Source organism: Bubalus bubalis, chromosome 7, assembly GCF_019923935.1.
Source record: "Bubalus bubalis isolate 160015118507 breed Murrah chromosome 7, NDDB_SH_1, whole genome shotgun sequence".
Taxonomy (NCBI): Eukaryota; Metazoa; Chordata; class Mammalia; order Artiodactyla; family Bovidae; genus Bubalus; species Bubalus bubalis.
Genome location: NC_059163.1, coordinates 96,309,283 through 96,326,991, shown reverse-complemented (window position 1 = coordinate 96,326,991; position 17,709 = coordinate 96,309,283). Strand labels below are relative to the sequence as shown.

Here is a 17,709-nt window from a genome sequence, read left to right as displayed (position 1 = left end):
TAACCTTCTACAAGATACCATACTCACTCTCTCTCTCTTTCACACACACACATTCTTAGAAGTTTTTTCTTGCTTATTAAACCTCAGTCATTTGCCCTAGTCTCTCACATTCACTGGGTCTCAATGAAGGCACTAAGTGCTTTCCAGAACATAGATTTAAACGAGGCCCCTGCCCAGTGGGCTTACAACCTAATTAGACAGAGACAGTTGACCAACATATGCCCACAGACTCCAGTTGGCCACTTATTTATTCTCTAATTAACATAAAGCAGCAGGGCGACAGCCCCGCCTGTGCTCAGTGAGCAGGAGCTCTGCCGAGGGTGCGGGGAACTCCGCGTGAGCCGACTGCAGCTTTCTGCGAGAGTTTCCAGCGTGCAGTCTCATGCTTCTCGCTTGTCTCCATAATTAATATTCCTGTGCATATCTTGCTGTGAATGTGTGTCCCAGCCAACAGACCGTCAGGCACAGCGGAGTCAGTTCAACCATCTTGATGATCCATATTGGTCGCTGGAGGATTGACTTGACTGCGATACAGGTAACCCCATTGAGAAGGTAGGCAGTAACAGTTAGTGTGCTCCTCCCCTTATCTGATTTAGCTAAACAAGCAAGTTTGTCATCTAGAAGCATTATATTGTCACGACCCAGAGGCTGCCTTCTGCTGTTCCCACTACCCTTTCTAAGTCTTCCTGCAGCCTCTTTCATTTTTGAAAAATTTCCCTCCCTCAGTGTGTTCTGCTGCTGCTGCTGCTACTGCTGCTAAGTCGCTTCAGTAGTGTCCGACTCTGTGCGGACCCCATAGACGGCAGCCCACCAGGCTTCCCAGTCCCTGGGATTCTCCAGGCAAGAACACTGGAGTGGGTTGCCATTTCCTTCTCCAATGCATGAAAGTGAAAGGTGAAAGTGAAGTCGCTCAGTGGTGTCTGACTCTTAGCGACCCCATGGACTGCAGCCTACCAGGCTCCTCCCTCCATGGGATTTTCCAAGCAAGAGTACTGGAGTGGGGTGCTATTGCCTTCTCCACAGTGTGTTCTACAAGATTCTAAAAAAAAGAAAAACGATGAATACTGGAAGTGACATACAACACAGAGCCATCCTATTTTTAAAAATATATATGTATGCTAGAATAGTACGATGAGAAAAAGATAAGCACCAGACCAATTAGATAAAGTTTGAGAAGTTGGTACCTGTAATGCATGACAAGAGCTCACAAATATTTCCTAGACAAAAGCCTTCACAAGGGTGGTGGATGGTTTTACTATTCATTAATTGTTTATTCAGAGAAAAAAATGCAAGGAAGAAAATCATACTTTTTTCTAACTCTGGGGATATATTCGATGGTGGAAAAAAGCAAATCTAATTTGCTTTTAGGCTACAAACACAAAGGATTGCCAGCTACTACCCCTCTAATGCTCTCTTTAAAATTCTGTGTAATGCTCTTGACCTAATAGTAATCCTGATTTATATCTTCTAAGAATAAAAACCTTCACAGTTTTACAGCCACGAATTTTTCACCCTGTGGTTTTTTAATCTGCTATTGGAAAAACTGATATTCTTTGTCATCTTCTTTTGGGGGAGTATTGTGGTTTTTTTTCTTATTTAAATTAATCTCAAAAATAGTATAGACATTGGAGAGTGTGATTTCCTATATTATTCTTTTGTGTTTACTTCTAAAATTTTTTACCTCACACACAGCAAACATTAGATAGTTAATATCATTACTTGTTTTAAAATGTTTCTCGAATGAGAATAATACAGTAGATATTTGAACTAATAGGAATTTAATACTCATAATAAATGCTTATATTTTCCTGTAAGTTGTAAATCTGAGGATTTGCTGCTATGTTGCTGAAATAAGAAAGTATAAGTAATCCCATTCACATTATTTAAAAAAAAAAAAAACTTTCAGACCTAATGACATTATAACATGACCTTAACAAGTCAAGTGAACAACAGAAGGCCTGAGTCAAAATATTAAAAAACTAAATTTTAGATTTTTAAAATTATGTAACCATTACTTGTCACTGCTTCTAAACAGAGTCCCAGAAATACCAGTATTATTATTATTTTTTCATGATAAATTGAGTTGGTACAATCAGACTAGTCACATTTTAGAATTTAGATATTCTTCTGATAGATGTTCTTGACCACAAACATCTTGTACTTTAAGAAATAAGTGGTTCTTTGTTAAGAGTCTTTTTGAATCAAATTACTGTTTCAATTCTCCCCCTTTTTTAATGCACATGTGAACATGATCACCACAGTGAAAATAAAACCCAAATTGAAAGGGCTATCTCATGTTAATGTGGTTTTACTTATTTGTATTTAAAACTCTCTCTGGAATTTGAAACCATGCAACTTTTGTGAGGTATTTTCTTTTCATTTATTTTATTCTTTTCTTCCCCCTTTCTTCTCCCATCTTCCATTTTCATCATGGAAATTTCATGCAGCAAAACAGGAAATTCCATCCAAGCTGATCTAACCTCAGGGCCTCCTCCAAGCATGCTAGAGAATCAGTACTCTGTCACCTCTGAGAATAGAATTCATTTTGGATTCTTGTATTACCTGCCTCTGGTACTTGGGCTCTTATTTGCTGACTGACTGATATATAACTTTGGTATGATGTAAATGTCCTTTATTGCACAGTTTCCAATTTAGTATTTTTAAATCAAGACTGAATTGAAACAGTTCAAGGTACAGTGTCCCCTCCCACATAACGAAGCACTTAGCTAAAAATGTCAAAGTAAAAGTAGTGGCAAAGCTAGGAAGAAGAAATTATAATGTTGTGATTCTTAAAATTCAAGTTCTAAAGTAATTTTCAGCCATCCAAATGCATGTCCTTAAGAAATACTGTTATTTGAAAATAGTAGTGACTATTAGCAAATTGTGATAATAAAACATAATGGTTATGTCAGGATTTGTAAGATTTAGTTGTTTAGATGGTTCTTAATAGGTAGAACTAGTGTTTCTGGGCTCCTGCCAGTTGACCATCTGTCTTGGTAGTCTATGGAGAATCAGAACAACTGAACTTTTGGCACATTCAATTACATTGAGCAATCACCAACACTGCTTTCGGTTACAACAGAAGAGAGCATTACCAAAGATTAGGTTAATTGACTTAATGCTGAGAATTCAGGGAATCTGGCGATATTCATAGAAGCATCTCAGTGAGCCCTAGTGAGCTGAACCCATCCAAATATAAATTACTGTAATTAGATGAAGGTCCTCATTCTTCTAGGTGCTTTGATAGACATTTGAGGAATACAGTGATAATATAATTTGTGTCATCTGTTGCACACAAAATAATATATGAGATAAGATTTGCACTTTTCATATCTGTAAAGGAATGCAGCTAGTAATTTTTAAAAGTTATATTTTTGTTGTTGGAGTACTAGGAGGAAAAAAAAAATCTAGTTTTGAGTGGAGATCAAGAAGTAGAGCATGATTAGTGTTAAGTCTCAAATATAGACATGCTTTTGAGAAATGAATTTAGAGGAGAAAGTTTTACCAGCTTGAAGGGGACAGGTTGAGAAAAAACAGTGAAGTGAGTTAGGAAACTGGTGAAGGCTAAGATTAATTGGAGAGTCACATTGGGGCCAAATCAAGTTGAGTCGTTAGCATCACATTTAGAAATCTAGATTTATGTCACAGAGAGCCAGTAAGGAATCTTGAGCAGTGGAATCATAGCACTCTAATAGGATGTAATACCCAGGAAAAAGTGTAGTTAGAAAAATCTGGGAGGAAATACCTACAATATTAACAATACAATATATCAATAGAAGAAATAATGCCTTCACTCGGGTGAAGGAAGAGGGAAAGGAAAGAGATGACGTTGAGATAGATGTGAAAATAAGTCATTTGATTTTATGTAAAGGGAGAAAAGAAGAAGTTAAGGTGACTCTCAGGTTTTGAGAAGGAGTGATGGTGAAAGTGTTATACAGTTAAATGAGATACAGAATTCAGCAAATGGCACAGGTTTGGAGATTTACCTGTGATCATTAAGTCCATGAGAGTACCTGGAAGGATGAGTAGAATTTTGAAAAGGGTCACACTGAAGAGACAGAGGAAAGACGGTAGGGCCATGATAAGAGAAAGATGAAAGGGAATTAAAAGAGAACAATGAAGAAAAGAGTATTCATAAACAAGTGATCATCAGGGTTAATCACCTAAGAAATATTAAGAAAGAGGTCATAAATAATATCATTGGCTTGAGATTACAGAAGGTCATAGGGGAATTTCAGAGGAATAATTGTACCTGAGTGTCAAAGTTACATTATATTCACTTTACTTCTAGAAATTGTAGGTTTCCTAGTGAAAGAGAGCTTGAGATAAAAGGAAAAGGTTAGATGGATAGATACAGAGAGATATATTGATATGTAATTATGACTTAAGAAAATGAGTAGTTTTTTAATGAGTTGTCAGGACAGGAAAGATGAGCACTAGCATTCTATCAAATAATGTAAAATAAAGGACTGTTTTCAAAGGTTTAAGTAGCAGTAAATAAACCAACAAAGAATATTTTCCCTCTTCCCCGCTGTAGATCTGAAGAAGAGAGGGAAAGAAACAGAGGGCCCCAGTGGGCACTGAGGCTACGCAGCAATCAGCCCCTGAGAGAAACATGGCCCACAGCAGAGAGGGAAAGTGGAGGGAAAGCTTGACTCCCTGTAGCCTCTTACCTCCTCTTCTTGCTTTACACGGACAGAGCAACATATAAACCTGGGCAGCACCAAGCCCTGACCTTGGGAGTACAGTCCTTGGGAGCATGTCTTTTAGAGCATAAATCAAGGCAGAACAGGTACAGAACGGAGAGCAGGAGAGCAAGAGAATAACAGGGCAAGCTTATTTTAAACAATGAAAGGCCTCCCAAAATTAAGAGAAATGTATATGAAAGAAGATGAGATGATAAGATGAAGGCATACATAGAAATTTTAAATTAAAAAGTGCAAAAGAGGAATAGAGATGCAAAGCAGTTTTGAAGGGGAAAAGGAGGTGTGACAATTATCACAGTATGTTTGAAATATGTCTTTTGTTTCACTAACAAGAGACCACAAATTTGCAGCTTAGCATCTACAAATGTTGCCATATAGGAAATACTCAAATCTTAAACTCTAAACAATATTATAAAAGTGGCAACAACAATAAAATTCTGGAATCTATATCATCATATTGCTGAATGCTTAAATATCAATTTATATAAACATATCCATTTGTAATGACTTAAAAAAAGTGTGGGGGCAAAATTCATATGTTTCTTAGCCAAATACAATCATTCTTAGTGATTCAATTAAGCTACATACCAAATGACATATTCCATGGTTTAATTTTTAAATTTTGCACCATCTTTTTGGAAATTTATTACCATATCAGCTGAATCAGACAGTATCACCTGCTTAACTTTTACTTTCAATTATCTTAAAAATTATTTTATATTTGTGTATCTTGGAGTATCGACAGTTATTCTTCAATAACACTTCCCTGGCATTAGGTATGTATTGTAGGTATAATATTATAATCGTTGTTCTATCAGGACACATATTATTTCTGAGAAAATAGTGGATTGGTGAATAATTTTACCCTAATATTAGGAAAATGGTTTCCTGTAAATATAAGACTACAAATGACACAATGTGCAAGAAAATACTATGCAGATATAGAAAAAATATGGCTGAAAAATGGCAAGAGATTTTTCTAGAAGCAGTCATACATACATCATAAAAAAGCAAATAAAATTTGATCAGTTAAGACTGTACAATACAAGACCAGGGGATAGCAGGTAAAAGTCCAGAGAATAATCTTTGTACTCTCATGATATCTGGCCTACAGATGGATCTCATGAAACCAAGTCTCAAGTAGCAGGGATGCCTTTCAATTGGGAGTGTTCCCCCTTTAGTTCATTGGCTTTCGTGTAGGTACATGTGGTACTCAGAACATTGTTTGGAAAACAAAAGGTATGGATTACAGTGTCTGATTTTTATTAAATACTTGCATATTATTTCACTTGATCCTTGCAACAATCATATATATTTAGATATATCCATGTGTATATGTGGATATGAGAATATCAATTCAGAGTGGGGAGTCTCACATATTTTTTAAGAAACTGAAAGACAGGAAAGTATCAGAGAAATAAAAGAACATTTCCAGAACTCAAAGCATTAGTCTTCATATAGTAAGTGTCCCACAGTACAAAAGATAAAATATAAATGCTAAATCACATCATCGTGAATTTTTTAACACTAGGGATAAAATAAAAGATCCCCAAATAAGAGCAGTACTTGTCTCAGGCAAAGACTTGAGAATCAAAAACAAGTAAGAAGAAATAGCAACTCACTCCAGTATTGTCTGGAGAATTCCATGGACAGAGGAGCCTGGTGGGCTACAGTTCATGGGGTCACAAAGAGCCAGATGAGACTGAGCAGCTAAGAGAATCCTGAACTTCACTAGAAGACAATAGAGCAATACCTCTATATTCTGCAACAAAAATTATTTAAAATCTTGAATTCTACACTCAAAGTCATTATTAATGTTGAAGTAGAACAAGGGGAAGTTACAATATATGCTTCAAAGTGTACTCCATGTGAACAAGAGAATAGATTCAAAGTTAGGAACTGAGGAAACAGATACCCAAGCCATGAAAATGTTGAGTGAAGTTCATGATGACTTTGGGACAGCATAGAATTCGTATTGGAAAAGGAATAAGAAATTTTCCAGAAAAAAAGAAAAGTAACGGGGAAAATGGAGAGGATTCATGCAAAAAGAGTAAAGTTCCTATTAAAAATCTGACATGGATAAGGAAGTTGTTTCTGATAGGTAAGTGATAAAGTCTGTAGAACTGATAAAACAGTTGAGGCATTTGAAAATATTTCATATTTGAGAACAGATATTTTAAAAATCTATTGGAATAGGTGGAGGAAGAATATCAATCATAGCATATACAGACAAGTAGATGAAACTCAAGCAATGAGTAGCTTCTGGATGTTCTATTCACTGTATATGTTCACAAATGAGATAGAACACAAAACTACAGGATTTAATGGTGAATGACATTTGCATAACATAACAATATAATATCTGTCTGAATTAATTAAATATTATGAATAGGTGATAGTATGGAGAGAAAAGTGAAGGGAGACAGTCTTGCAAAAGAGCTAAATCCTCTTTTAAATCCTAAATCCTAAAGACAAATTATCTTATGTCACTTGTTGAATCAATAAATAGTAGTACAAATGTAGTAGTCTAAAACGGGATAAAGAATGAAAACTGAGAGTTGACTTTGAAAAACTGAAATAGGGATAGAGATGCGTGGTACTAAAACTATCAGCATCCTCTATCACTGTATTTAAATTGTAATACATACTGTGTAACAACTGGAGAATTAGCCGAAGTGTTCAAGTTTTATAATGTCTTTGTTCCAAAATTCATTCTAGCAGATGAATTTCAGTAATTTTGCCATCTTACATGTATTATGGTCATAATAATATTTAGCTTTCTAACTAGTTAGATAATATTTGAGTCTTGATCTTTTCTGTAAAATTTAGTAGTATAACTGCGTCATTCAGTACCATATAGTAACCCACATGGTAACACAAACACACAGGACTTTCCTGGTGGCTCCCCAGTAAGGAATCTGCCTGCCAATGCAGGAGATACAGGTTCAATCCGTAGGTCCGAAAGACCCGCTGGAGAAGGAAATAGCAACCCCCTTCAGTATTCTTGCCTGGGAAATCCCATGAACAGAGAAACCTGGTGGGCTACAGCCCATGGGGTCACCAAAGAGTTGGACATGACTGAGCAACTGAACAATAATACCACCAACAGCACCCACACACACACACACACACACACACACACAATTTATTGTGTCACTTGCAATCATGCAATCATTTTCTGTATCTATAGAATGCTTAATTTTAGAAATAGACTGTCATTTTATCTTATATAATGGGTAAGTTATGGTTAAGAATCATTGAAATCATTTTTTTCTAGTCTGAATTTTGTATTGTATTGCTTTCAAATTTCTTAATTAACTTTTCTGTTTTGTTTCTATCTCAAAGTGCTTAGTGTTAATAACCTTTAACAACTTGTGTCTGTAATGTATAATGTCATGTCTTAAAGTTATTAATCTTTGCAACAGATCAAATCATCAATCACTTCTACTATACTTTAATTTGGGCAAATGATATTTCATTTGCAGTTTTAGGTGCCTATGGATGGTTGTTGCTATAAGGTTTGTGTTAAGGTCACCAATATTAAGCATATTCATTTAATCAGATTGTTATATTATCACTGCTCACACACATATTAACTATATTGACCTCAATAACTTCTTCAGCTTCTCTTTAATTTTTATAAAGCTGATTCTGCTTACCTGCTGACAGCATAGATTTCTAATCTTTCCTTTGCATTAAATCTATAGCATTTTGATTTGTAATGGCAAGGAAACCTTAGGTAACAGAAGTCATTCTTTCACGTGTACCATGTAAAATCTTATTCATATTAAACTTTATTTGCCCTTCACAAGTCAGGTTTTGCGTGTGTATTTAAAATTGATGAAACTCAGAGAAGTGTGGAAACCATCCTAATATCATGTAAAAATACTGGTCTGTCTGTCTGTCTGTAATTTGCATCAGTCCCTTACTACCGCCACCACCCTCTTTGCTGCATCTGCCGTTGCCCTTCACTGACCAACCACAACAGCCTTCTCGTTCTGTGGAAACCTACAGTTTCTGCGTGTGCTGTTCCCTTGGCTCAGAAACTCTTCCTTTTCCCCCTGGTCAAGTCTGACTCACTCTTCTCATCTCAAGTCAGTGGTCATTTCCTTGTCTGCTTGACTGGGCAAAACACTCTACTACAGCCGTTTTGCTGTTTACTCTTTTGCAGTTTCTTTGTCCCAAAAACATTTTGTCAGTTTTAACAAAGGCCTATATTCTATGTGTGCGGGGATTTGTTTGTGTTTAAAGTGAAAGTGAAATCACTCAGTCGTGTCCGACTCTTTGTGATCCCGTGGACTGTAGCCCACCAGGCAAGAATACTGGAGTGGAGTGCCATTTCCTTCTCCAGGGGATCTTCCTGACCCAGGGATTAAACCCAGGTCTCCCGCATTGCAGGCAGACGCTTTAACCTCTGAGCCACCAGGGAAGCCCTAGTTTGTGTTTAGTCACCACATAAGTTAACACGTATTTATTGAATCAATGAATGATGGTTTACTTTAATAATAAATTGTAATCAATATTTGTGTTTTGGTTCTTAAAGTGTGGCATTGTTTTAACTTACTGCTGTAGGCAAATCAATTTGTTTTTCTAATATCCAGACAAAATAAGCTTCTATTATAAACTCAGACCTTATGCATGCATGCTCAGTCACTTCAGTCGTGTCCAACTCTCCGCGACTCCGTGCACCATGGCTCACCAGGCTTCTCTGTTCATGGCATTTTCCAGGCAAGAATACTGGAGTGGGTTGCCATTTCCTTCTCCAGTGATGAAGAATGAAGTGAGTGAAATGAATGAAATGAAGTTGCTAAGTCGTGTCTGACTTTTTGCGACCCCATGGACTGTAGCCTACCAGGCTCCTCCGTCCATGGAATTTTCCAGGCAAGAATATTGGAGTGGGTTGCCATTTCCTTCTCCTCAGACCTTATGGATTTCCTTTATTTTTGTCATCCCATCCCCAATATCCTACCCTGCATGATATTCATCAAAACCTTTTCTTTTAGAGGTAAATGTCCTGAAAATATAACTAGAACGCTTCAGTTTTATTTTCAAAGTGAAACAAGCTCTGACCTCTACAACCATTCAAAGCACTAGCCTTTCCCAGGTATAAACGTACTGTATGATCAAGAGGCAAAGTAGGGTTTATATAATGGGCAGGAAATAAATAGCTAATTGAATTGTTACCATTCAGCAACTAGCCACTGAGCACTTTAGTGTCTTCTGTGGGGATAAATAAATGAATCCAAGGAGATATCTTCTCCAGAATCTTGCAGTTTTGTTGAAGAAATATGAGAGATACATTAAAAATTAGAATATACATTAGCAAGTGGTATGTGTATCCTGTTATCTGAGAACCAAGTGTTACTGTTTTTACTTCTTGTTTCTGGAAACTTTTTTTTTTTTTTTTAGCAAAAATTACATTTCTCGTTTTGGAAGTTTGGGGACTCTTCCAAGCTAAAAATAAGATACTAATATATGCCTCCCCTAAAACTCATCCCACCCTCTACATTCTGGAATATTGTTAATCTTCTCCATGTCTATGAAGCCCCCGTATCTTCAAATTAAAATTGATTGCTCTCATGAAATGGTATCTGCCCACTGTTTTACATTAATAAGTGAATTACATACTTTTTAAATTGTGTTTGCCAATGTGAATTTTATAAAAGACATTCTCTCCTCCCCTTCATAATCCCTTTTTGTATGTTTTCAGGGTAAATGCTGGAGGGGCTCCAATTTTGAAGTGTTAAATTATCAAGCGAAATCATAAGAGCAATTTATAAAAGAGATAGCTTAAAATTAAAATACAAAAACTGCTTAAGGTAAAATTCATGGGGAAACTCTCTTGTCACCGCCCGGAGACCCTGAAGAACAGATGGAAGCAACTCTCCAGCTTCTGTGTAGGTACCTGCTGTTTAATTACACCCTAATTAATTAAAGGAAAGACTCCTGTGTGGTTTCAGTAGTAGTGAGCAGGAGGGCGGCCAGAAAGAAACACTTGAATTCAAAATACTTCAAAATTAAAACTAATCAGCTCAGGAAAGCAATTACCATTTATTCATTGTGGTCATTTTCCAAAAGCAATTATTCCAACAAACTGATTCCCACACTCCTTCTTCCAAAATACATAGTATGTCTCTTTTATCAATAACTAAGTTTCATGAGTATCTTACCAGAGTTTTAGGGACCACTAATAAATATTTAGAAGATATATGAAAACTTTTAGGACCATGTGTGAGCGTGCGAAGTCGCTTCAGTCCTGTCTGTCTGACTCTTTGTGACCCTATGGACTTGAGCCCGCCAGGATCCTCTGCCCATGGGATTCTTGAGGCAAGAATACTGGAGTGGGTTGCTATGCCCTCTTCTTGACCTCCAGCCCATAACTCTTACATCTCCTCATTGGCAGGTGGGTTCTTTTCCACTAGCACCACCTAGGAAGTATACATTGTGGGTAAATACAATTGTAACATATCCAGATGAATGGGATGATAATGGGGTGGAATCTTGCTATCCTCTGTGTTCAGTAGCAATGCCTTGTCTGCCATCTGCATTCTATGTGCTTGCATGTGTATGCACACTTGTTTTTCTGGCTCCCAGATTTTTTCTTCTTTACCACAGTCATCACTGAAGTGTTACCAACTTTTTGGCTAGCTGTATGAAGAAAGATGGGAAGGCACATTTTATAGAAAACCAATCAACAGGTAAAAAGAACACATTCATAGTATGCATTAGATAGACTGTGTAGATGTTTATGCATATGTTTGATGTGTTATCAGTGGATATAGCAATCCATGAACCCAAGAAACTGCTAAAATAAGTCTTGTATCCATTAATTATCTTTTAAATGTGGCTTGGAAACATTAAATAATATATTTACCTGTTTTATTGTTTCCTTATTGATTGAGGAGGCTTCATAAAGTAGTAAGAAATTCAGTCAACTGCAGTGCCTAAGTCAATTTGGTAAGCTAGATAAGAATAATTACACCAGATTTGGATCTACAGTAAGATTGCAAACAATAGATTTTAGTTTGCTTCATTATTTATAGGCTTATATTTGGGGTTTATAAAGGGAAAAATTATTGAAATTGAAATACAATTGTTGCTCAAGAAAGATTATTTGAGATCGTTCATTAATATTAACGAGTTATCGGTACTATTTAGGTAGGTGGAGCCTCAAGAGTTCTCTTCTGCTCTGTATAGAAACCTGGAAGAAAGATAAGCTTTTAAATTAAATTTGAAACATTCAGTATACAATCTCTTATTATAATATAAGAAATATTAATTAAGAGTTACGGATTTGGACTTATGCAGACTCCATAAAATCTCACCACAATAAAGGTAATTGACATGTGTATCTCCTCCAATAGTTTTCTTGTTTTCCTTTGGTTTTTGTTTTAGTTTGGTTTGGTTTTGTGGTGCATGCAATGCATGCTCAGTTACTTTCCCTGCCAATGAATATAGTGCACATAGATTATTACTCAGAATCCCACAATAATAGTTCAAGCTCAGACAGTAAAGAATCTGCCTGCAATGTGGGAGACCTGGGTTCAATCCCTTGGTTAGGAAGATCCCCTGGAGAAGGGAATGGCTACCCACTCCAGTATTCTTGCTTGGAGAATTCCATGGACAGAGGAGTCTGACAGGCTATAGTCCATGGGGTCACAAAGAGTTGGACATGAAAGAGCGACTTTCACTTCACTTCACTTTACTTCAGTCAATAAGTATTTATATCTAAGTTTGGACACAATTTTGGCTGACCAGTGTACACATATGATACACATCGTTACAGGAAGAAGAAATTACCAGGTGTATTATTTGACTATTAGCATTTGATTCTTTTTAAAAATATGTCTTTTTAAAACAGCATTATTCAGATATGTAATTGATATACAAAAAGCCTGCAGACAATGCTATGGATGTGGACTTAGGCAGACTTCAAAAAACCATCACCACAATAAAGGTAATTGACATGTATGTCTCCTCTAATAGTTTGCTCGTGTTCCTTTGGTTTTTGCTTTAGTTTGGTTTGGTTTTGTGGTGCATGCATGCATGCTTGGTCACTCAGTTGTGTTAGACTCTTTGCAACCCTGTGGGCTTTATCCCACCAGACTCCTTTGTCCATGGGATTTCCCAGGCAAGAATACTGGAGTGAGTTGCCATTTCCTTAGCAAGGGGATCTTCCTGACCTGGAGATTGAACTTAACATCTCTTGTGTCTCCTGCATTGGCAGGCCGATTCTTTACCACTGAGCCACCTGGGAAACCCTTTGGTTTTGTGGTAAGAACACATAAAATGAGATCTTCCACTGGAAAAAAAAAAAAAAGTGCACAGTACAGTGTAGTTATCTATAGGCAAAATGCTGCACAACAGGTCTCTAGAACTTGTTCATCTTGTATAACTAGACTGTTACATCCATTGAACACTAACTGCTCATTTCTTCATCCTTTCTTTAGTCCTTAGCAACCACCATTCTATTCTCTGAGTCTATTAACTTGACTATTTTAGATGCTCCATATAATTGGTGTATGTAATATTTGTCCTTCTGTAACTGACTCATTTCACTTAGCATAATGGCCTCTAGGTCCATCCATATTGTCACAAATGGCAGGATTCCCTTCCTTTTTAAGAGTGAGTAAAATTCCATTATGTGTGTTTATGATATTTTCTTTGTCCACTCACCTGTGATTACTTCTTAACTGCCTAAAAGGTTGGTATTATTTTATAATTTGTCTTTCAAAAATGAAAAGGAGAAGCAGCATATGTTGGAGAAAGTAAAAAATGATCTGTAGAAAACAGTATAAAATGAAATACTAATTTTCTTATTAAAGTATTGATATGGATATCCAGATAATTGATCAACACATCCTTTGTCTCATACAATGCAGTCCATGATTTTTTAACTGCCTGTTTTGTTCTTATTAATGGAATTTCAAACAAGAAGTATATCATGGCCTAGACAGAGATCAGATTGACGACTATTAGGATAAATACACTGGTGATATGTAACTAATACATGGGTGGAGAGAAAAAAAAATAGAACAACTTTATTTTATCCTCTTCTAGGCAAGATCCAAAATTATATATATTTTTGAGGATGTGTAATAATAATTTCAGCATTAAGCTATTTACACATTCTATGTTTCCCTCTTTTTGTAGATAATTTTAATATCTTAGTGAGATATCTAGGTACCTGCCCAGTCTCAAGCCCTGAAGATTGTTTTGCCTGATTTCTAAATGACAGCTTCTTTCCAACTAAAACCGCCAATCATGCTTTTCTGGAACTATGTTGCTGTGTGCAGAGCCTCTGATGCCTTTATAATGCAAAGATTCCTGAGGAAAAGTGGTTCGGATCTTTGTGTAGTTTTTTTATCAGTATGTGTAGTTTTCTCCATGAGTATCCAAATATCCATTTGGCTGGTGGTTCATTTCTCTTTGAAAAAATGACAATTTTTAGAGGAAGTTCAGTGGTTCTTTGGGCTGAAATATGTACAAGAAGGCTTTTTAACTTACAGTGTTTGAAGCTTCAGATGGAACTTGTTTACTGGTAAACCTGATTTCTCTGCAAAATTTGTGTAACTCCTAATCTGTAGGCAATGTTCCCCAAATCAGGGATTCTCTCCTACCTGGGAGATAGTATTCTAATAACTCTAGTTACAGGAGAGAGAGAGGGAGGTGGTAGAGAAAGTAAGGGAAGGGGCGAGGCAGAGAAAGAAATAACCCTGAAAACAATAAAGAGAAACAGATAAAGAAGAAATTATCTTTACATCTCCCTAAATCCTGTTCTTAATATCTTTTCTCTTGTATCTGCTCTTAGCCATGATCAGAGTATCTTAAATATCTTTCATTATCAGCTCAGCATGGGCTGCTCCACCATGGTTTGAAGAGTTATGTAATTTCTGAGCATAAACTGAGCTCTTCTTTATTTTGGAGTCTGACTTCAATGGGTTTTTCATTTTATTTTTCCTTAGAAGACCATCCATACCTTGCTATTGGAACATAAGGGAGACCATAATGGAGACTGGTTGTTGATAGCTTTATTTCCTAATTCTAAGTGCATTCTCATAATATATTTAAGTTCAGATTCAGTCAAATTGCTTCTTTGTGGTGTTGAGAAAAATTATTAATTTATTCTCCTGGAAACCATGCATATTTATATGGGAATTGGGGGGCAGTGGGGGAGAAAGTCTTGTAGATTAAAGAATTTTTTAGTATGTCCTAATGTGGGTGTGGAGAATGAACTAATTTGCTACCTCTACCCTTTCAAGTTAATCTTCTTTTCTGCCTCATTTAATTTTCCATAGGGCTAGGTTTAGAATTGTTCACCCAGTTTGTTTCAACTAGTGAGGAACACTGGCAAGAGTTCAGAGGATGGAAGAAGGGTATGGGGCTTGCTTACCTGCACCTTCTAACTTCAGAGCCGCTCTTCTGGCAGCACCTGTGTGCTTTCATGACTCAGATCCTGTCCGCTCAGACTCTAGCCCTCACAGTGTTCCAGGAACACACTTTCTTCCTCTTGTCCCTTCAGGACCAGAGGTAGCATTTCTCCATTGTTTCTAAACTCAGTTTGCTCCAGCAGCTCTGGTTGGCTTCTGGAATCCAGCCCAAATCTCTAATCTGTCTTTCATGACTGTTTCTGTGAACCACTTGATTTGGATTTGTTTTCTGTTGGAGGCTTGACTGATGATAATGACAATAATATTAGTAGTAATACCTCGAACTTTCCGAATGCCTGCCATATTTGGACATTATGTTAAATGTTTTATATGTGCTATTTAATCAAATCATTAAATTGTTCTGAGGTATGTATTGTTTCTCTTTATAGAGAGTAAATGGAAATTTAGAAAGTGCATTATTGCCCAGTCTCCCCAACTAGTTTGGGGAGGAAAGAGAAGAAGACAGGATGTTGCATTCATTTTCCAGAAATACCATGCATTTTTTCCCCAGTATCCTCTACTTAAACGCCAAACCTTGGCATGTTCAAAGTCATTTTTCTCATGTAACTTCTGTAATCATGGGTCGGTGCCTATGGCAAAAAAGCACACTCTAAATTAAGATGCAAATCAGAGGGTTCTAAGCAACAGTGAACAATATTCAGAGATGTCTTTTTATTGCAGTTCATAGTGCAGAGGGTCTGAGGATGGCAGCTATGTGACCTGACTCTGTCAGTCACATGAAGGGATGAAGGCCATGTTCAGCCCCATGCACTCTGACTGGTAACAGGTGTGCATGTATCATTTTGTATGTCTTCTATGTTGAGTTCATCTGCATATAGGAGGTTGCCATGTGCAAGCCCTGTCAGATATTTCTCATGTTTCAGTTCAGTTCAGTCACTCAGTCATGTCCAACTCTTTGTGCATCCATGGACTGCAGCACACCAGGCTTCCCTGTCCATCACCAACTCCTGGAGCCTACTCAAGTTCATGTCCAGTGAGTCCACGATGCATGCCATCCAACTATCTCATTCTCTGTCACCCCCATTTCCTCCTGTCTTCAATCTTTCCCAGCATCAGGGTCTTTTCCAATGAGTCAGTTCTTTGCATCTGGTGGCCAAAGTATTGGAGTTTCAGCTTCAGCATCAGTCCTTCCAATGACTATTCAGGACTGATTTCCTTTAGGATGAACTGGTTGGATCTCCTTGCAGTCCAAGGGAGTCTCAAGAGTTTTCTCCAACATCACAGTTCAAAAGCATCAATTCTTTGGCGCTCAGTTTTCTCATGTTTAGGCTATTGAAAATTTCTTTTCAGAAAAGTCGACTCCACCCCTCCAGTTCTCTCTTCAATAATTTATGAGGCTTTTATTTTTTCCTTAGAGAATTAGTACTACTGTTTTTTCCTCTTTTGATTTCTTTAAGAAAGAAATGTTGAAATGTTACTTGCTAGCACAAAATCGAAGAAGCCAACTCTTCTCTCCTTGTTTTCAACCCATCCTTATTTCTCCCATTTCTGTTATCTTCTGGCAAATGATTAAATGAGTACCTAAATAAAAATTCACTACCCAGCTAACATAGTTGCTTCACAAATATTTAACCAAGAAAAAATGTATTTTAAAATGAATGCACAAATAGACAAGTGATGTGTAATATTTATTTTAGCCTCATCTGATCTGCTAAGTTTAGAATACACTAATTCCTTTTAGGCCTCAGGCCATAAAAACTAGTATTTCCTGTCATGAATAGTATATTCTCTTGCCTTGGAATGGGCATATAAAAATATCTGTGTCTCATAATGGATGGTTATGTGCAGAAATAACTGAGGGTGTTCAAAGGGTTACTGGCAAAAATGAAGTGAATGCATGTGTAAACCTCACATAGTGGCATTACACATTTCCCTGAATCTCATCTCAGTGAAATAAAATTTCAAGCGAATCTCAGGTGATTTCAGAGATGCTGTAGGAGATTTTTTCTGGCCCTTTATTCTCTATATATCAATATAAAATTCTCTCCATTGAACTTTTCTGCTTTTGAAGTGTGTAACATCAGTGTATTTCCATTGAGGATAAAAAGAACTTTAAAAATTTCAGTGTGGCTTGCTTTGGAGTTTACATCCTAATATAAACTCACAAGAAGAAATATAACATTTATTTGTATTAACTTGTAGGGAGCTTTTGAGTTAAGAAATGTAACTCATTAATATTTCAATATCAGCAATTGCTGCATGCACGCAGCATTTACAAATGATTTACATTTGTATAAACATATTGCAATTGGTAAAGAAGGGACAAAGAATTGGAAAATTACTAAAATTACTAAAATTTTAGGAGTAATTTGTTTTCAAATCAATCCGATATATTCATAAGATTCTGTGCATAAGTTAATGTTAGATATGTGACAATTTGCAAAAGTATTCTACCTTTTGTAAAAAGATATCACTAACCAAATTATACAAATAAATAACTCACATCCTGGATTAAAAACTGCTTATCAGATATGTACAGTTTATCTACTACAGTAAGCTGTTCACACTTTTTATAATTTTATGTCTTTAAAACTTCTATTCCTTGACATCTC

General features: G+C 36.5%; 1 long non-coding RNA gene across 2 annotated transcripts in view; it reads left to right on the top strand.

Annotated features, from left to right (window-relative positions):
- The first annotated feature begins 308 nt into the window (after nt 1–308).
- The window catches only part of LOC123334571, a 37,822-nt gene continuing 20,421 nt past the window's right edge, over nt 309–17,709 (top strand). For both annotated transcript variants that reach the window (XR_006552594.2, XR_006552593.2), the window contains exon 1: nt 309–552. This is a non-coding gene — a long non-coding RNA (uncharacterized LOC123334571). The remainder of the gene's footprint in view (nt 553–17,709) is intronic.